The 15,347-nt window shown below is 43.2% G+C and overlaps 1 long non-coding RNA gene across 1 annotated transcript; it reads right to left on the minus strand.

The window, feature by feature from the left end:
• Nucleotides 1-294: 294 nt before the first annotated feature.
• Nucleotides 295-3,287, minus strand: LOC134757802 (uncharacterized). Its single transcript, XR_010132290.1, has 3 exons — nucleotides 3,240-3,287; nucleotides 1,496-1,755; nucleotides 295-381 (listed from the first exon to the last, which is right to left on the minus strand). It is a non-coding gene; the product is annotated as an uncharacterized lncRNA (long non-coding RNA).
• Nucleotides 3,288-15,347: the final 12,060 nt, after the last annotated feature.

Below are 15,347 nucleotides of genomic sequence, written 5' to 3' on the forward strand. Positions count from 1 at the left end.
AGAAAATTCAAGAATAAAATTTCAATCATATGACTTCTGAGCTCTTAGAAAGGAATGAGCATCAGGAGTCAAAATAAGTTCACAACAAACAAACCCTTCCACATAGTTGTTGATGTTGGTTTTCATTGTGTTACCAAAGAGGGGGGATCAGGATCAGGCAATAGATCCACTGGGTATATTTCTGGGAAACATGGACAACAACCAGGAAAAAGAGAATTGTTCCAGTTACCTCTAAATCAGAAACGTTTATTGCCAAAGTAAAACGAAGATGAATTCCTCGCTGTGTTCAGTCATGTTTGGGAATCCATCTGCTTTATATTCAGGTTTTTATTCTGGGTTTTCTTTGAGCATGGGTGGACAAATCTATGTATAAAGCATTTCCTGCAAATTAGGCCATGCACAGTAAAAAGTTAACTTGTGACTTTCCAGACAAATGCCATTCATATCATTACTCCTATTGATATTTATGCTATCCTTTCTAGCATGTGAACAATAAGTTACTATCATTTTCCAGACAAATTAAAGCTTTAGTGACTTGTAGAAAAGCGATTGTGTTTGGAATTCGCTAAGCGATAATCATTCCATCGCCCTAGACTAGTAATACTGGGCGAATGAAGTTAAAACTCCATGATGAACATGGAGAAAAGCACCCATCCTTTTGGAAGAGTTTTAGCTTGGCAAGGAAACTGGCAAGTTTTGCTTTAATGTAGATAGTGGTACCTGCATTCTCAACCAGAACTCCATTCCAACATGGCCCCGGAGAAGCTCTGTACAGCAGAGCCCTCACATCATCTGCACTATATGTACACTTGGTCAGGCTGTGTAAACTTTGACATGTGGGTGTCAATCTTTCTCATATTTGCAGATGGCTTTATCAGAGCGTGATTAGTTTCCAGAACAAATTTGAGCAAAAGAAAACATTACCTACAGTATGTAAGCCAACAGACCAGCTAGTTTTCAGATTTGTCTATTTACATGGGCACTAGATGTTTTGCTAAGGCTCTCTAACACTGATGGTAATTGAACAGTGCCAGTGTGTTAGTGGAAGCTGATGAGTTGTAAAGGTTTTATAAACAACTAGGGTGGATTTGGCCACAGCCTTTCTAGTAATGTTTGTTAATCTCCCTGAGCAAGTGTGCACCGAACACAATGTAAATACTCCAGAATTTGGAGGTGTCAATAGTGTAACTTTTACTGTTTGTAAAATCATTCTTTGATATCATCAGTAAGTTTACTGAATGTCCCATGGCCAAATATAATAAAACCTTAAGTAAGCGCTTACAGAGAAATAAGGGAAAACATGTGTTTTATTTTTACCCCGCTGCATGTTTGTTAAAGGAGCACCGTAGACTGATAAATAGAGTCATGACTGTGCCTGTGTGTAGATTTCCATCTGGATTTCAGTTAAGGCTAGTTTTACTCTATGCTGAGGAGGAAAAGTGTCTTTACAATTATTAGATGGCTTAGTTTACCTATTTCACTGAGAAAGACTTACCTTAGAACTTTCAGGGAAAATCTTTACTGATCTCAAATTATCAGCAAATTCAAAATTTCTTTAAGATTAATTTCAAGTAGAATTGAGGGTGTGGGTGCAGCTGGTAAAATCTGTGTTCAGAAATTCTTGTGCACACACCTGTTTTTGGGTGTGGCTGTGCTTTCCAATGATGTCAAATCCCATTATTCCTCAGCTCCCTTGTTAACCGCTAGAGGGCGGATCCATTTCCAAGGGTTTCCTGGGCAAGAGGGAAAATCCTTCTGAACATCAAAAGAAAAATAGTTAAAAGTTTTCTGGTTTTTTTCTCTTTTTCCTTTTTTTTTTTTCTGTGAAGAGTCTCATCCCCACCCACCCCCTGCATTGTTGATGTCTGTGAAAACCTTGGGAATATGCAGTGTCCTGGTGCATCTGACGAGACTACAGCCCCGGAGGTTAACAAGCAGCCCCTCTGGCTGCAGTATTGATGCAGAGGAAATGAAATGGCGGTGACATTTTAAAGAGGAATTTGTGAACCACAGATATGAGCATGGCTAGCGCAGCATAGTGGCACATAAAATCAATACAAATAACCTGAACCTTAATACCTTGATCCAGGGAAGAGACTAGCTTTATCAGACGCCAGGCGGGGAGCGGCCGGTAGGCCACCTGCGCTGGGTGTGCTATTGACCTACTCTGGAGAGGCGTTAAGCCAACCACAATTAGGAGGATTTCTTTTTTAGAGATGCCTTTTGCTAGAGAGAATTTTCTGGGGAAATGTGTGTCATAATAAAAATAATCTTTGAAACACCTCCTTGCAGCAAACTTGATCATACCACATTGTCATTGCCAAAACTAAGACACTATATTTTTTCTCCAAATTTTACAAATTGTCTCTGCTTTATATACACACACACACACACACACATATGTATCTGTGAAAATCGTCTGAAGATGTATTGCCTTCCCCTTCTATAGTTTCTAAAGGCCGAGAATAAAACTTCTATTTTGTGAGATTATAATTACTGCTCTTACTGTTCACTGCAAGAGGAAAAAGTCATTTTCTCTTCTTTGTAGCATGAAATTCTTATTGTGCATAACTAAGTTTATGCAGCTAGCTAAAAAATCAATGGGAGCTAAGACCTGGCATTATAAAAGGGTGGGACTCTATTGATTGCAATATTAAATTTTCCCTCTTTGCATAATTTCATTTAAAAAACAGGCTGAAAAAAACCTGTGATCAATTTAATTTGGAAAATGTATTTTTGAAGAATATCCTTTCTGTTTTTTGTTTTACTTCTTGAGATGTTATGACAAAGAGCGACTTCATTTTTCAAAACTGTGAAAACCCTTAAGCACAGGTAACACTGTTTTAGATCTTATAAGGTATGTGGTGTAAACTCAGGAAATAGAGGTTGGGGGGAGGCACAATCTTTCCCATGCACATCTTTTTGGCAATTTTCCTTGTGTGTAGCTCTTGTCAGGTTTTATTTGCAAAGAATTAGAAGGCCATGCAAACATAAGACCTATCAGAGTGTAGATTACTCCTGATGTTGGAGTGGAAAACCAAGTATCCTCTGAAATCAATCTCCTGTTTCCAGATAGATGTATGAGTAACCAAGTGTCCCCCTTGAATAAGAAGCACAGATTTGGCTGAATAGAAATAGGGCAATCTTTCAATAGTGGGAGACTAACTCTCACAAAACAGAAAAAGTAGAAAGAATTTATTTTCTTTGTCATATTCAATGCTTGAATGGAAAGCACGTACCTGCCTTCTCTAGGTCTGCGTGAAGAAGAGGACAAGATGGTGGATTTCTTTCCATTATTAATGATTGACTTTTCAAAAGAATTATTTCTGTCTTTTAATTCTGTAGGATGCGGGTGTCTGGGCACAAGAGGTGTTTGTTGTGTAGCACTTTGTCTCGATGTACTGTGATGTCATGGAAAACCCAACAGCCTCTCCTGGTCCACACACAGGAGTGTGGCTTGGTCTTAGGGCCAAACACATCCCAGTCTTGGCCTGAATTTCGGTTTCTCCCTGCCCTCGCCTGCCTTGGACAAGCCAGGTGCCTGAGTCCTAATGCTGAAAGCTCTCAGGAGACAAAACCCCTCCGTTCCGAAAACTTCCAAGTCCTGTGCAAATGCACGTATGAACCCAGGGCTTGAGAAGGTGAAAGCCACAGCGGCGTGGAATTGCGTGTGTGAGTGTGTGTACAGAGTAACTCTGTTTGTTTGTAGGTCCTTAGTAGAAGGGTGTCTAATGTTGACTTTTTGAGGCTAATATTGTTTGAATTTTCTATCCTGACTCTAAGCCACCTTACAGAGGGCTCTTTTTTCCATGCTGTTTGTACACTCATTATCTTTTAAAATGTCTTGAAGTAGTAAACAGTTCAACACTTCTCCCTTCCATCCACCCATTGTCAAGAATAATGGGGGCCAGACTGCCAAGTGCAGCGTTAGATGTTGTCGCCTGCTGCTGGCCCTGGCCATAAATATTTGGAGCTTTGGGGCAATCATTCGTACATACTATGCAGTTCAACAAATCCTTCATGAAAACCCAGTCAGTTACCCTGAGAAAAATGTGTGGCCCAAGACATATTTATCGGGGTGGATTTCTAGTAATATGATTGACACAAGGCTCTTGTTTTTTTTGGTTGATAATTTGTTGTAAAGGAAGTAAGAGATGGTGTAACAGATAGGCCTTCTCTGCATGTGTGTGAATGTGTATTTGCATGGGTGTTTCCTTTCACTTGAATTGAACTCCTAAAGACCACACTGTATTTTTCCTTAGTTTGAGCAACAGAGAGAGGGTTGTGACTTTCTTCTCAGGGGAGAAAGAAAATCATTTAATTTTAACCACTTTATTCCTGGTCTTTGTGTATTAAGAAATGAATCCACATCTCTATTCCTTTGGCTTAGGACAGGGCACGGGGAGGTGGGGTATGCTTGGAAAAGGCCAGGGAACAGGGGGCGTATCCATCTGACTCCTTGACATTCTTCCAGGGAGAATCCTCCTTTGTTCCTTCAGGCAAGTGAGTTAGAGAAGGCTTGTAATTACTACATTGTCACGTTAAATTAAAAGCAATGCCCTCCTGGTGGCCTGTCAGCTTAAGAGGCATCCCTCTCTTTCAGGGCTGTGGCTGCGGCTCCTGCCAGGCCCCTATTGTGCTGGTGAAAAGGCCAAGTGAGTCTCAGCCTATTCCCATCCAGAGACATTCTGGAATAGGATCCTGGTACATTTCTGCCTTAGGGTTGTGTGTGAGTCTGTGTGTGTATTTTAAGTTTGAAAGCAGACTGGCTTGGCTCTTATACAATCTCTACTCTGAAGTACGTCTGGCAAAGACACCGCGGCTCTTTGGAGGCTGTTGATTCCACGGGGAATAGAACAGGGCCAGCATGCCCCGGGATGAGGCATGTCAAAGGAGCATCCAACCGCAGTCTCCAGGAGGAAGGTAGGAGCCAATGCCATCACTAGGGACCCAACGCCTTCTTCGAAAATTACCTTCCTTGTGGACTAACGTGTTTTCAGGAGAAAACCATTGCATTATAACTAAAGGCTGCATAGAGACCTTGTCAGCCTCAGCCTGAGATGACAGTATTCAGAGCATATCCTTATCTGGACAAGGACTTTGGGGTTCAGAACCTAGTTTTGAAAGAACTAGCCTCAAATTCCCATCTTCAAATGTCTCTGAGCAAGAACTTGGACAAGTCGCTTGGGCCCCGTGAATCTCCTTGCAACCTACCAGAGACTATTTTCTACCTTATCAGTTGCAGCGACTGTCAATGAGCTTATATGAGTGAAGCGAATTCTAAATTGCCAAGTACATAAAGATTTGGTATTTAGGAAAGAGAACAGGCTATCTAGTGTGTTACCTGTGTTTGGAAGGAGTTAAAAGGAAAATGCTCGATCAAGGCAAGAAACAAGGTTAAAAGTACTCAAGCCCTTTTTCCCAGAAGTTTTATCGAGTCTCATTAGGGAGTCTAACATAGAAGGGTCTCCCTCTAAGCAGACTAAACTGCTGGCATTTACTGCAGGTTATAAATAGAGAAGCAAATATCTAAAACTAGTTTAGGGTCATGGAAAGGACTACTTTCAATCAATTCCTCATAAATAATATTAGGAACATAATTTCTAATAAGTTATTCTTGCGCATTGGTTTCTGTGAGAAACAGACACTGAGATAGAATTGGGAGTGCAGAGTTTATTGGGGGATAACAGTGTTAAAGCAAAAGCGAGGAAGGAAAAAATTGGAAGGGTCATTGGACCACAGTGCAGACCTGGCAAAGTCTGTGTCCACCCCAATGGGAGCTCAGAGAAAAGGCGACCCCTTGGAAGAACCCCTCACTGGGCAGAAGTTGCGAGGATCTTGTACCTCTGCTGTGCTCTGGCACTGGCCAAGGGCTGCCCTGGAAGAGCTCACAAGCTGAGATGTGTCTGGAGGCTGTGGGCTCATCTGAATCCTTGCAGCTGAACAGGGAGCCCTCCCTTGAAGAGGAATTTGTCATACTGACAAACACTCCCCTCCTCATCCTCATCCCTTCCACCAATATTCAGAATGTTACCAGCAGAGACTCACCGAGATCAACACTCTCTGTTGATCAATCCTGCTTAGGACTTGATCCACTATTACATTTTCACTGTAGGACGTGTAAAATGTACACAATAAAATATTTGTTAATAATCAGATCAGATGAATCTGGTAAACTCTTAAAAATTGTCATGATTCTTTCTTATGACATGAAAATTGTATAGTTGTAGAATGCAGAGTTTCCCTTTGTGCACTGGCTGCCAGAAGTCTGAAAACTATGGGGAATTTTAGCTTGGGCTTTTGATAAGTATGATCCATGATGTCCTTTCTCTGCATGATTCTCAAACTCTTATTTAAACCTTTTATTCTCTGCATGATTCTCAAACTCTTATTTAAACCTTTTATTTCTTATACTTTATGTTTAGTCTCCATAAATGATTTTTGGAAATATAGAGAGATAAAATATAGACATGGATATGGATCTCTATTATTCCAGGAATCAGCCAGGGAATTTTGTTTCCACCTGAGCACCCATTCCAGCTCAGTCAGTTCTGCCTTTTGTTTTGCTTTTTCTGGTCCCCCCACTCCCTTACATAGCCTTTGTCAGGTGGTGTCTGCCTCCACATCCTCATCTTTATACCAACTCACTCTATGAAGCTTAATTCAAGTTGTGGGTCTATCAAAACACACAGAAAAAAATGGCCAGGCCCAGTGGTTCACACCCGTAATCCCAGCACTTTGGAGGCAAAGGATGGCAGATCACTTGAGCCCAGGAGTTGTTCGAGACCAGCCCGGGCCACATGGCAAGATCTCATCTCTACAACAAATACAAAAATTAGCAGGCATAGGAGCAAGCACCTTTAGTCCCAGCTACTTGACAGGCTTCGGTGGGAGGACGGCTTGAGCCCGGGAGGTGGGGGTTGCAGTGAGCCAAGATTGTGCCACTGTACTCCAGCCTTGGGGACAGAGCCAGATCCTGTCTCAAAAAACAAAAATAAAAACAAACAAATACACAAAGAAAAACAAACCCCTCTTGGCATCCCCTGTCTGCAGTCTGTGACTTGCCATTGTGGCTCTCCTGCAGAGATGTTGCATCCTACTCCAGCCATGCCACATCGCCACGCCCAAGCAATCCCGCAGGTAAGTCACAGAACTGCTCTGAATGCGAGTTTCTCATCTGTGGATTCGAGCTGAGCTTCCCTTCCTCTCGGTGTGGCTCTGAATGAAGCAGGAGCATGTGCAGAGCACTGTGTACCTGGGTGACCCTTCATGCCTCATGTCCCATCTTGAGACATCCACAGTAACTGTGGGCCACATGACAGTATAAAGCACCTATCCAAAGTCTCCTGGGTGTTTCTAGAGGTCAGGCACAGGTATGTGTTGTTTTCTATCTATGAGCTTCTTGTAAGATGACCAATGATGTTTTCCCCCACATTTCCTGCATCTCCATTAGTCCTGGCAGTGCTATTAAGCGTCTAATAAGTTACTGCTTTTAATGATGACTAAACTCCAAAGGGGTTGTCATTTTATCACAATCTTTGGGTGGAGTAGAGGGGAAGGCATGCTGCTCCTAGTCCTCATGAGTCCATCCCACTTAGCTGTTTTAAAGAAAACAAAAGGCCAGGCACAGTGGTTCTCATCTGTAATCCTGGCACTTTGGTAGGCTGAGACGGGAGGATTACTTGCTGACAGGAGTTTGAGAGCAGCCTGCACAGTGGAGCGAGACCCTGTCTCTACAAAAGATAAAAGTAAAAAAAATTAGCCAGGTATGGTGGTGCACACCTGTGATTCCAGCTATTCAGGAGGCTGAGGCAAGAGGATCCCTTGAGCCCATGAGCTCAAGGCTGCAGTGATCTCACCACTGCACTCCAGCGTGGGCAACAGCATGAGACTGTCTTAAAAAACAAATAAATAAATAAATAATAAAGAAAAAAACAGAATTAGCAGATGTCAATGTTATCTCTTGCTTTTTTTTTTTTAATTTGCTTAATCTGCAGACCAATACTTTGGCAGTCTCAGTGTTTCTCAGGATGGCACAAAACCCCACATAAAATACACAGAGCAGCCACTTGCTGAGCCCACAGCCTGAGGCAAGCAGGATTGCCCTGACCTGCACTGCCAGCTTTAGGCCACTTCTGAGGTTCTGTTGGGGTGGGCAGGACAGACATGCAGGTGGAGGGAAGGAGCCATGGTAAGGTAGATCCCAGGGCTTGGATAATGTGGGCTTCTCAGCAAATCAACCATGTCACATGACACAGGTAGTAATGATATTTGATTAAGCATAGGAAGTACGGTGAGTGTAGCTCATTTTTGATATTCTGATGTCATTATTTCAAGTATTAGTTGTGATTTTATGGGTCCTAAGAATTTAACAACAACAAAAAGCAAGCTTTGGCAAAAGTGTTGTGCCATATTTTACACTAAATTTTCAACAAATAACACATACTATATTGCTCTTCACCTCTTAAAAGCAAAATTAAAACCAGTATAGGTTGGCTGTTTGAGGACCCTTCTTTTCCATGCAACTTAATGTCCCTGGAGCTAGGTGACTGGGCAGCATTCCCCGTCCTCTTTTCATGGCAGAGATGATAGAGGAGTGCAAGATAGTGTACTGGCTCCCTACCCACCAGAGAAAGACTCAGCCATCTGTACGACTAGCTTCGCTGAGTGGCAAACACCTGAACTGGAGGACTTGCTTCTAAAGAGGAAATGCTCACCTTTATATTCAGCAAATAGGTATGCATACCTCAAGAGGCCTTGCTGGAAGATTTCATCACAATTTGTGGATGGTAACAAAGAGAAATCCCCAACTCACTGGCCTTCACTTTTCCCTCTACCCTCCCTGCATCCTTCTGACCCAGCCAAAATATTTCCTCTGAAAAGTTACATGCCTGTTCCAAAGACAGACCCTGTTGCTCCTTGAAGTATTCCAAGCCAGGCTTGCACCCCAGGGAGTGACAAACAGACCCAATGGGGCATGGGAAGAAAATATTAAATCCTAAATGTATAAGTATTTTTATCTCACTATGTAAAAAATAACGTTTGTGTGTTTCATAATATTCATGATATAATAATATACTTGTATGTATAAAATAAATACATGTACCTATGTTACGGTACATGCTCCTCTTGAAACTTATATAGAGTACTTAACAAAAAACCACTGGAGATAACCACCTTGCAGAAGACCTCCTCCAGATACAAATTTCCATTTCTCACTCACACACAAACTCAAGTATTCTGAAATTTGAACTTTGGAAAGAGGCAAATAGTACTGCTGCTCTGCAAAGTACAAGGTGATCTGAAATTGCCAGCTTGATGTAATCAAGGCTGACTTTCACTTGGCTTTGTGTGCATTTGAGTTTCTCCCTACTTCTGCTTTACCTGCACAAATAACACCAGTCTGGATGCAATAGGGATATTGGCTTCACTATCAAGGAATGTGTCTCACTTTTAATTGAATATCTTATTCTGGAATGTACACCATATGCTCTGTTGCCTACCAGCTCAACTGAAGAAATCACAACAAAATCTAATGTCAATTGTCTTATAGCCTCCTGAGCACAGGTCAAATCACATTACAATTGGTCCTCCACATTTAGGGGTTCTGCAACCACGGATTCAACTAACCTCCAATCAAAAGTATTCACCATCCCCCATAAAAGTTAATTGCAGCTCTACTGAATATGTACGGACTTCTTTCTTATCATTACTGCCTGAACAATACAACTATTTAAATACCATTTACATTGTATTAGATATAAATAAGCTAGAAATAATTTAAAGTATACAGGAGGATGGACATAGGTTATATGCAAATACTATGTCATTTTCTATCAGGGGCTTGAGCATCTATGAATTTTTGTGTCCAAGGTGGGTCCTAGAACCAATGCCCCGTGGATACCAAGGGATGAATGTAAATCTTCATCTCATACTCCAGGGAAATTCAAAATCCTCCTGACATTTTCATTGATTACTAAAGGGCTTATATTCTCAAAGGAAACTATGTCTCCAGGCTCCAACTGCTATTTGTTTCCAAATTTCATCCCAATATTGTGGCACGTCTCCTTTGTCTGTGCCCATATTTTGTAACCCACTGACACAAAGCACTTGGTAATGAATTAGACTTCAGTAACTATTTGGGCTTCATACAGAGGAGTCACACTGTGCCCAACACCAAGCACTTTCAAAGGTTATGTGAGCTGCTCTTCATCTGGTATCATGATTCCCATGGCTGGGTACCTCATGCAGCCAGCTTTCTGCTATCTTATTAGTTCATTTATTCTCCTCTTGCATATCAACCTGGAAATCTGACTTATCCTGTTACAACAAGAAATCCAATAGCTTCCAGCTCTAAACTTGCATACACCTTCAAGTTTGTCAGACCAGAACTGGCAGAATTTCCATATTATCCAGTGAGTCTAATAGAAGGCAGTTGTGGAATACATGACGATTTTTCCTCTGATGTGGGCAGAGGACAGAGGCAATCACAGTACTTGACTTAAAAACTCTTCATGCTTTCAGACCCACCTCAGATACCAAAAATTCGTAGATAAAATATACCCCATTCTATACCACCACCAAGCTGAGTTAGACAACATACAAATTCAGGAGTGGAGGAGAGTTGTTTTAAAAAACAATTTGATATTTGATATTTGATAGTGTTTAAAGACACCATGGATGCTTCCTGGTCCTGTGGAGTGGAGCTGGACACCTGGGTCTTATTATACAAGGGACTCTGGATTTGGAAAACCCCACTCCTGCACTGCCAGGGCCAATGGAAGCCCAGTGGAGTGTACGACCACATTATGCATGTGAGCAGCAGAGCAGGGGATGAAGTAGTCTCTGCTGATGTGCATGCAATCCACCCCACCCTTCTGCTCTCCCCACACAGGTCTCCTTCCCACGCCACTTTCTCTTTACCTCTGAAGCTGGCCTGTCCTTCCACGCCCTCCTCCAGTTTCCCATCCACCTTTAACACACAGCTTAGGGCAGTCTCTTCTGCAAATCCACCATACTGATGGCTGTTTGTAGCCCCCAGTAGACATTCTCTACAGGAGTCAAACAAGAATTCACAAGAAAGGATGTAAAGCTATGCTTTGAAATGAGAGTGAAGCACCATTCTCTGACACACTTACAGCAGGTTTCTTCTCAATGGCAGATTTATGGGGGATTTTATTGATTCTATTTTCACCCATCTATATTTTCTACAAGAAAAGATTTTTGCAAGAACAATATTTTTCTTAACAGAAAAGAAAATGAAACAGTAAGTTATCTTAAAAGTGAGGGCATGCTCTGTGCAGGATCTAGATTTTATGCAAAAAAAAAAAAACCCTAAAAAATAAAAAATAAAAATAAAGCGAGAGTGCTTGCAGAGGTTCCAGGACAGGCTTCCCGCGTGCACAAGCTGGAGGCATGCTGACCTGCTTTTCAGCCTGCATAGGGTGTTTAAAAATTGAATGAGTCATCAGCATTTAGAAATCAAGATACTTGGCACATATATCGGGCACCTCCTGTGAAATCTGTCCACACAGCCCACACCAATTCAACTCCCAAGTCCCAGGCCTGGGTCCACCTCAACGAGCTTGGGGTGCTCTGTCCACAGGACACGGTCTCCACTACTCCCCACTGTGCTGTCTATACTGTCACCTGGAGTTGGAAGCATTTTGTTATCTAACTGTGGGTGTCAGGCACCAACTTCCTCCTTTGCCTCCTTAGGACAAGGACCACATGGACCCTGTGAGATGTTCTCCGTGTGAAGCATGAAGTTCACAGTGCACCTGCTAGGTTTGGTGGTCTGCAAGCGGCCAGAAGCTGTTTGCTGGGAGGAGCTCACTCATGCCAGTGAGAGATGAACTGAGGGAAATGAGTTTTACCAGATCCTGGAAGAGAAAGGAGCAGGGCCCGGTGGGTGGGCCCACTCATTTCAATAAGAATTCAACGTCTCAGTGCTTATCAAAAGCAAACCAAGCCTGCAGGCCCTTTTCAGGTTTATGGATCTCCAGTCCACATCCAGGACCTTTCCTCAGGATTAAATGAAACTTAAACCTGCTAAATAAACACAGGCACAAAATAATCATTGAGAGTCGTTCACCGAGCATCAATCATCGTAGCCAGAGTGTTTCTCGTCTTGACAGCTTACTGTAGGGAGGGATCCCTGAGTGCTCAGGAACAAAGGTGAGGGGAGGGAGAAGAATATAGCAACAGAGAAGAAGATCTTTATACAGCAAGCTCAGGAAGAAAATTAAATGAAGAAATACAGTTATCAACAGAAAGAGAAATCCAAAATTGGGTGAGATGTTTTTGTGGTAGAGGTTACAATGGGCTCTTCTTTCTCCTTTTAATCCAAAGTAATAAAATGCTCCATTATACTGGGTTATCTCTGTGGCAAATATTGTGCTGAACACTTCATTCATTTATTTATTATTCATTCATCTACTTATTCACTTACTCCTGTGTCCATTCATTCATTCATTCAGCAACGTATCTCAGGTGCTGGCAATGCAATGAACAAGGCAAGGGCCCTGCTAAATGAAGGAGACACATGAATATATGATTTTAGAGAGTAATGCATGATACAGAGGAAATAAAACCCAGGAAGGGGAGGCAGGCTGGGAGTAAGAGGTTCTCCTAAGTCAGCAGCTCAGAGGAGGCCACCCCAAGGAGCAGGCTCTGGAACTGAGACCTAAAAGCAGATGCCATTATCAAAGGCCCCTGGGCAGGATGCTGCAGAGAAAAGAAGGGCAAGTGCAAAGGCCCTGCTGTGGACCTGGTTTGGCAGAGCTGAAGGCAGGCAGGAGGACCATATGCTGACCTGCACGTGGAGTTCTGCCTACGTGAATCCAGCAAGCAGGAGCATCTGGTGGTCAGGGATGCCAAACTGGGCTGACCCAATCTGAACCCAGGGTACTGCTGCATTCCAGGCCCAAAGAAGCTGCTTTTCTTAAGCCAAGTCCCTGTGGCTCCTAGAAATCCTATCAGTTTTTCCATGGATTTGACAGACATACATATTCACACACACATGCAAACACGCACACACACACATGCACAGACGCACACACACACACATATATGGAGACAGATTCAAATGTACTGAAGGGGAGATGCTGAAGAACCTGAGTTCTCACCTGAACTCAGTCACAGATTCTTCCCCAGGAGCCTAAGCAAACTTGGAATGGAGAAACCACCTCCCAGGAGTCAACAGAACAGCGCCCAGCTCTGCAAGGCAGGTTTTGTTCCACTCTCCGCTTTTGCCCTCCTGACTCAGTGTCCGAGCTCTCTAAGCCCATGGTCTCCAGGATGCCTCTTCTACCAGCAGGGGCTGTGGTACTTGTCCCCTAACTCCCTGCAGGAGATGCTGTGAGTGTCCTGGGAGAGCAAGTGGCCATTCCTGTGTGTGCTTATGTGACACTGTCCAATTCTAAGCACCTTTAAGACTCGCATCTTCAGAGCTCAGAGCTATTCTTGAGGCAGGGCTGAGAATAATCTCCATTAGCCACTGATAGGAGCTGATGGATAAACACCCCATCTTCTTCTCCTCTGGCAGATGTCTTGGAGGCATGCCATGCCTACTGGGGACTCTCCGAGAGGTCCCCATTAGCACTGAGCCTGGTTTTCCTCAGTGGCAGCCCAATGATGACAAACCCTTCATGGCTGCCTCCTCTTCCCTTTCCTGTGTCACTTCCCGACCCTCCCTGGGACTACCTCCCACATAAACTTCTGGTCCTTGTTTCAGAGTTTCCTTTCAGGGACACTAAACCCAAAGCGCTGCCTAAGGTGCTAACTGACAATCAATCTTCAGGACTCAGCTTAGAAGTCACCTCTTCCTGCACACTTTCTTTGATCTCCTTTCACCAACACCAATGTTTGGATCAGGAGTCTTTTCTGCAGCCTCTCTTACCACACAGAAGGTGACCAGTGTTGTTCATTAACAAATGACGTGTCCCTCGGTAACAATCAAACGCAGGGAGTGAGATGTGAAGCCACCATGCAGTCCCCACACAGCTTTCTACAGAAGCATCTCTCCAGATCCAATCTGCCCTGGCCTCACCTCTGATTAGGACTGGGTCCCCTTTGGAGGTCACACTGATTGATTAGTGCTCTCTGGGGACAGTTCTATTGACAATGTGGCTCTTCTCAGAAAAGCACAGCAAAAACAACCTTTCAGATTGAGGCCAGCTTCCATTGCTCAATGTTAGTTATTTTTCCTGGAAATATCTGTTGGAGAAGGGATATTAACTACCAATAAAAGTCATTTCTCAAACCACAGTGGACACATGGACCCAAGCACACAATGGACTGTGAACTCCAACCTTTGAAAGTCAAGCCTCTGCTTCAGCATTTGGCCCTGTCCATGATGAAATTATTTCCTTTCCCCTAGGAACTTGAACTGGTAAAGTGACCTCCGTGTTTAACGTATCCAGGCAAAAAAGGCACTAAGTCTCTATAATTCAAAGATCAAAAGTACCTAAAATAGATCTTCATTGGTTTGAACTTGAAGGAATTTTACCTCCAAACTCAGATTAATTTCTTGGCCTGAACCCAAAGTAAATGGACTTGTCTTCTTTGCATTTTAAGGTAAATGTCTCTTGCATATCTGCAATAGTTCAGGGTAGCAAATAGCTGATAAGCCACGGAGAGGTTCATTAGTCATTTTCAGAAGGCGGCTCCAGCAGGAGGTCCATGGGCTGAGCAGTGCAGGCAAGCACACCGGAACTGAAGCTACCTGAACAGAGAGTGTGTTTCCCAGAAACAAACTGGAACAAGAAAAAAATACTCCACAGTGAAAGTTGAAGCATGGTTTCTGGGATCTTTGGAAAAAGAAAGATTCCTTGAAAGCCATATGGCTCAGGACCATTGGAAAAAGCGCTTTGAGGGCTTGGCTAAAGGTGGAAGGGGCTGAGATTCTAGGTGGACAGCAAACTGGAAAAGCCATTGGCCAAACCCCTCGATGAGCAGTGACTCCCTGAGCTTCTCATGCAGATGCAGAGGTGAAATCAAGCCAAGAGGGCCCTGATGGTGCCATGCTTCACTTGTTTTCTCTGGCACATAGATGCATGAAATGGGGGCACCAGTGCTGGGTTCGGGATGGCTGGGCTGCTTATGAATATTTTTTCCTTTAGCTTCTTTGTGCTGCTTCACACAAACCTCAATAGTGGGGCTGGTAGTTGAGCGCAAAGCCCCGGTGGACACACACATCTACACACAGCCACAAAGGTTACGAAACAATAGTCCACAGACAGGAAGGAGAGGAACTGTAAATAAAGGGAATGGGAATATGGTACATTTCCCCATTGTGTGAAGCAGGATCGGGGCAAAAGCTGGAGACTGTTGTAAAAAAGAGTCCT

The sequence above is a fragment of the Gorilla gorilla genome, chromosome 21, assembly GCF_029281585.2.
Source record: "Gorilla gorilla gorilla isolate KB3781 chromosome 21, NHGRI_mGorGor1-v2.1_pri, whole genome shotgun sequence".
Classification (NCBI taxonomy): domain Eukaryota; kingdom Metazoa; phylum Chordata; class Mammalia; order Primates; family Hominidae; genus Gorilla; species Gorilla gorilla.